The sequence below is a fragment of the Crotalus tigris genome, unplaced genomic scaffold (genome assembly GCF_016545835.1).
Source record: "Crotalus tigris isolate CLP2741 ecotype Arizona unplaced genomic scaffold, ASM1654583v1 scf7180000018343.506757, whole genome shotgun sequence".
Classification (NCBI taxonomy): domain Eukaryota; kingdom Metazoa; phylum Chordata; class Lepidosauria; order Squamata; family Viperidae; genus Crotalus; species Crotalus tigris.
In genome coordinates, this window is record NW_024096954.1 from 445,178 (window position 1) to 451,101 (window position 5,924).

A 5,924-nucleotide genomic window follows, 5' to 3' on the forward strand; every position below is an offset into this window, starting at 1 on the left:
AGTATACTCACCTGAATTAAAAGAATGTGTATGATTTGGGAGAACCTGTCTGTGGGTGGGAATCCAAAGTATTAAAGGGAAGGCTATCACAATAACATTGTATGAATTTGGAAGAAACCTTTTACAAATGTTACTTAATCCATTCTATTGTGCCCATAGATTTCCTACTGTCTGTTGCCATACATATAGTCAGTGCTTTTTTTGTAAAAAAAAAAAAAAGAAAGAAAGAAAGAAAAGGTGCCGGAACTTACACACATCATACAACCCGCCTTGCCTACCCTACAAGGTTCCATCCAAAAAAGGTGCCGGAACTCCGTTCTGGGCGTTCTATGAGGAAAAAAAGCCCTGCATACAGTGGTGGGATTTAGCCATTTTGCACCACTTAGGCAGAACCAGTAACTAATTTTTTGTTGCCCAGGCCCAGAATGGACTTCTGGAAGCGGCATCCACACAGAGAACCGGTTCACATATTTGAATCCCACCACTGCATACATAGCAGACTAACCTTCCAATCCAGGAAATTCTATGATTTCCCTAAATTAAAAATGGGTAACTTTCATCTAATTTTGCCAAGTTATCAACATTCAACAGCCGGCTCCTGAATAAAGGTGATGTAATTTTCTGCATTTGCAGAGAGGGGGGCAAAAAAAAAAAAAGAAGTAAAAGAGACTGTTAGTCTTTGTTGATAAAAAATAATTTTAACAGATTATATTTCCTCCTTGCAAGGCAAAACAAAATCGAATTACATTCTTAAGACCAAAGGTCTCCTGAAAACACACATTTGCATTTTTTTAAACATGTACATACTTAAAATACTATTTTATCTCCCTGTTCAGCTCGAGGCTCCCTGAACATCTTTACAGAGTGCATAGCTTCAGGTATTGAAACTGAAAGACAGGCCATAATGTTCTGTATTTCACCTGAATATGATTTTCTTTTCTCCTTGTCCTTATTTTACTCCTAAGGATAAGGAGGAGAAGGAAAGTTCTGCAAAACACAGAACTGTTTTTAACGGTCAAGCAGGGTGGAAAAACAGTTCAGGGAGAGAATGAAGGAACAGGAACAAACATGCCAATAAAGCCGAGGAAGGGTGGCTTTGCTTCCTTTTTTTTTTTTTTTTGTTCCTGCTGTAGCTGGATGGAATTTCTTCCTTGGCCTACAGTGGGGAAACCTATTCCTCCACAGATTATAATTCATTCAACCATTATAATTCCCAGCATCAATCACTATTGCCCATGTTAGCTGAGGCTATTGGAGAGGGCAAGTATGCTCAAATTTCTTCCCTGATTGCATCTTAAATCATGCTAAAAGAAAACCTAGAGGAAACTAAGGTTATCAGATATCTGGAGGACATGAACAATTGGAAATAAGAACAAATGGAGAGAAAAAAGTGGGCTTTTCAATTTTCTGGATATCTGCAATAAAAATTACAGCAAAACAGTTATTTAGGCCTCCATGTATATAAAATTACTTTTTTTCCAACATCAGAAAGACCAGTTTTTCAACTATAATATTTTTCTAACCAATCTTAATTTTCAACAACATTATTGTCTAGTAATAATTTAGAACCGACAATACATTTTCAAATTTCACCATAGAAATGTATGGATTGGTCATGAGATCTGCTGACTACAAGTGATCATAGATTTGAAGAGGCTGGATTGAAGCCAATTGAAGAAATCAGTGAACAAATAGTGTAAATGTAGGCTGCCAAGTCTGTTAACAGACAAGGCAAACCAAGAAGCAAACAATGTACATGGTCAAAATACATCAAATTTTGAATGACTACTATTGTGAAAACAAATGTTTTAAAAACCCGAGAGACTCAGAAAGCTAGACAATATTTGATTTTAAGGCTATGCCTGATGGATTGAGGACAAAAAGGAAGATATGCTCTCCTTTCGGCAGACTTCTGGAAACCCTAGGTCCTCTAGCTGGGCTAGCTTTTTGCAATGATTAATTGATGAGGTAATGTCTCTATTACCAACAGATCCCAGAGGGCCTTTGAGCTAGATAGCTTTTATATTACTGTCAAAAGGCATGTGGATAACATAGGTGCTGTATGAAGGCCTTGATCCAGGTTTTAAAAGCCCTCAATTCAAATGCTTGAGAGGTCTCTTCCAAGGCAGCAAGATATGCAGTAAGACAGAAGTGAAAGGTAGAGGTGGTATGACCCCACTTTGAATTCAGTTCAACCTATATTAGCTTTGGACTTACTCACACAGGGCTTTTTCTAACACAGTGGTTTCAACCTGTGGGTCGGGAGCCCATTTGGGGTCAAAGGACCATTTCACGGGGGTCGCCAAACAATGCAGTCTGCCATTCCCCCCCCCCTTTTCCTTAGCTGTGCTACTCTCTTTTATTCTATTGGCTTTTGAAAGCCAATAGAATAGACTCTCTTGAATAGAGTCTAATTCTATTGGCTTTCAAAAGCCAATAGGAATTGTCCAGGCTGTCTCTGCCCTGCTGAGCCCGCCAAAAGTCCCATTCTGCAAATGGTGCTGCACCAGTTAAGTAGTCCTCAACTTACGACCGGTTGAGTAGTCCTCGACTTACGACCGGTTGGGGGTCGCGGCATTAAAAAGGTTGAGAACCACTGTTCTAACAGATGACCTATGAGGGAAGGAGAGTACTGACAGATTAAAAGTTCTTTATTCTGGCATGAGTTTGCTACCCAGGAACAAAGCCCCAATTTCTGTGCATATTTAGTTCAGATGAACTCATCAAATTCAAAGAAGATCCAAAATATGTTCATGATATTGCTAACACTCCCTTGAAATTTACAAAACTATGTGGATAACTAAGGTGACCAACCGTCCTCCTTTAGGGAGGACAGTCCTCCTTTTGTAAGTTCTGTCCTCCCTCAAAAAGTGTCCTCCTACATGTCCTCCTTTTTGATATTTGAAGACTAATCTGCAGGGCTTTTTTTTCCCCCTGATAGAGCGCTCAGAACGGCGTTCTGGCACTTTTTTTGATGGTTTTTTTTTCAACTTTTGCATGAGCTGTGCTACTCCCACTATTGGCTTTCGAAAGCCAATAGGAATTGCTGCTGAGCGTGCCAAAACACCCTGCTGGCAAACTTTGCACATACAAGTTGTCTGTATTATTGTTGCAATGAATACAATGTTTCTTTTATTTACGATATTTTTTTCTTCAATTTGTGTCCTCCTTTTCATTGTAAAAAAGTTGGTCACCTTAGGATAACATTTTAAATAATTGTAAGGACCCACCCCACTCTACATCTTAAGAAGACAGAACTCTTGGAATATCTCTTCCAACAGGCATCTTTATTAAGATAAGATGGTTGCAGGCATTCTAGACAGGATCTGGGGCCCAAGCCCTACCATTCAAGGTTCCCAAGCAGCCCCCCCCCCGTCCTTCCAGCGACAATCCCAGGCGTCACATTTCCACCCTTTTCCTCTCGACCGGCAGAAGGGAGACTTCAGAGAGTAGTAGATGAAAGCTGATGGACCATATTGTTATGGTCAGTCCTCTGGGTGAGATCCACATTCAGTCCCTTTGAAGTTTTAACGAAGGAAGTGAGAGCCATAAAACCCCTTTGCTCATCCCCCTTCCCCTTTGTGGTATGACAGAATCCAGAGAGGACAGAAATGGGGTTTTCCATAGTCGATAACTAGAACTACTAAATTTTTATAGGTATATAATTATCTCAAATTAAGTATTAGTTCTTAATACTTAATTAGTTCTTAGATGAGTGGATAGAAGGGAAACTCATCAAATTTGCAGATGACACCAAGCTGGCAGGAATAGCCAACACCGCAGAAGAAAGGCTCAAGATCCAAAAGGATCTTGACAGACTTGAACACTGGGCCCTATCTAATAAAATGTAACTCAGTGGTGAGAAAAGTAAGGTTTTACACTTAGGCAAGAAAAACCAAATGCACAAGTACAGAATAGGTAGAACCTGACTCTAGCAGTAACTGCGAGAGGGCTCTAGGAGTCCTAGTGGACAAGCACTTAAATATGAGCCAACAATGTGCTGCAGCCCCCCCCCCCAAAAAAGTCAATGCAGTTCTTGGCTGCATTAACGGGTATAAAACCAAGATCATGTGAAGTGTTGGTACCACTGTATAATGTCTTGGTAAGACCAGACTTGGAATATTGCATCCAGTTTTGGTCACAATATAAAAAAATGTTGAGACTCTAGAAAGAGTGCAGAGAAGAGCAACTAAGATGATTAGGGGGCTGGAGGTTAAAGCACATGAAGAACTATTGCAGGAATTGGGTATGTCTAATGTATAATGTCTTGGTAAGACCAGACTTGGAATATTGCATCCAGTTTTGGTCACAATATAAAAAAATGTTGAGACTCTAGAAAGAATGCAGAGAAGAGCAACTAAGATGATTAGGGAGCTGGAGGTTAAAGCATATGAAGAACTATGGCAGGAATTGGGTATGTCTAATGAAAAGGACTAGGAGTGACATGATAGCAGTGTACCAATATTTGAGGGGCTGCCACAAAGAAAAGTGTGTCAACCTATTCAAAGGCAGGACAAGAAGCAATCGATGGAAACTAACCAAAGAGAGAAGCAACCTAGAACTAAGGAGAAAGTTCCTGACAGTCAGAACAATTAAGCAGTGCCTCCAGAAGTTGTGGGTGCTCCATCACTGGAGGCTTTTAAGAAGAGATTGGACAGCCATTTATCTGAAATGTTATAGAATCTCCTGCTTGAGAGAGAGGCTGGACTAGAGGACCTTCGGCATCCTTTCCAACTCTGTTATTCTGTTCTGTTATATTGTTATTCTGTTATTTTTTTCTATGAACATGTATATCGATCCCATCAATTCCAAAGAAAGACTGGAATGGTATAGGATCTCCTGCCATGGCAAGAAGTTGAACTAGATCTCCAAGGTCCCTTCCAGTCCTATTTGTTCTTTGTTCTCTCCTTCCTAGGGACAAGAATTGAAGTTACTCTACAATTAATAGAAGCTATATTTTAAAATCGCAGTCTATCAAAATTATAGCTTCCATTCATGTAGTCAAATTTTTAGGAAAGAAATAACCTACACCTAATACTGCCTTTTATTTTTTCTATAATCTTTTAAAAAGTGGTACAAAACTAAAACAGTATTTCTGTGGGCTTTTTAAAGTCATATGTACATGATACACAAAATCATTGAGGCTACAATAATAACTGAAACATAAAGGAATAAGAGAATAAGACTTTGTTCTAAGAATATCAGAACACAGAAGATGGCCATCTACTTGAAGGGCTTCCAGTCCAAGTCTGATTTTAAATCTAAAGCCCTCCCAGAAAATGGCTTAAGGTGGGCCATTCAGCACCCAGAGAAGATACTGCAATCACCATCTTTTGTGTTGTGGTGAAATATATTGCATTCATATTAATTATTTCTGAAGTTGTACCTGTACATGTTAATTTCCCGGCTGCCCTGCCTATCAGCTGGTATTCCTGAGTGGTATTCCTGTCTTTTGGGGCTAGAGGCGTAGCATTACTTTTACTATTAGAGCAGCCTCTCTCAACATTAGTAACTTTCAGTTGTGTGAACCAACTCCATGAATTCCCTAGCCAGCATGCTGAATGTATGGATTCTGGGAATTGGAAGTCCACACATCTTAAAATTGCGAGAAACACTGATGTTTATGTATGACACATAAACACATATACACACACTGATGGCAATCCACATATACCAAATGGGTGTTCTGTTTATTACGAATCACAATAACAAAACATGGGCAAAAATTAGAGCGGAAGCAGCATTTTTAACTTTGGCATCACTTAACCTCCATTTCCCAGTCTAAAGTGTTCTCTCTTTGCCCAGGAAGAACATGGCTCTCATCCTAGCTTCGCCTGCCAGTACCTTTGACGTCATCCCTCCCGGCTCCCAATCTCTCCCTACCGCTATTACTCTCCCCCCTCACGCTCTCCGCCCCTCCCTCT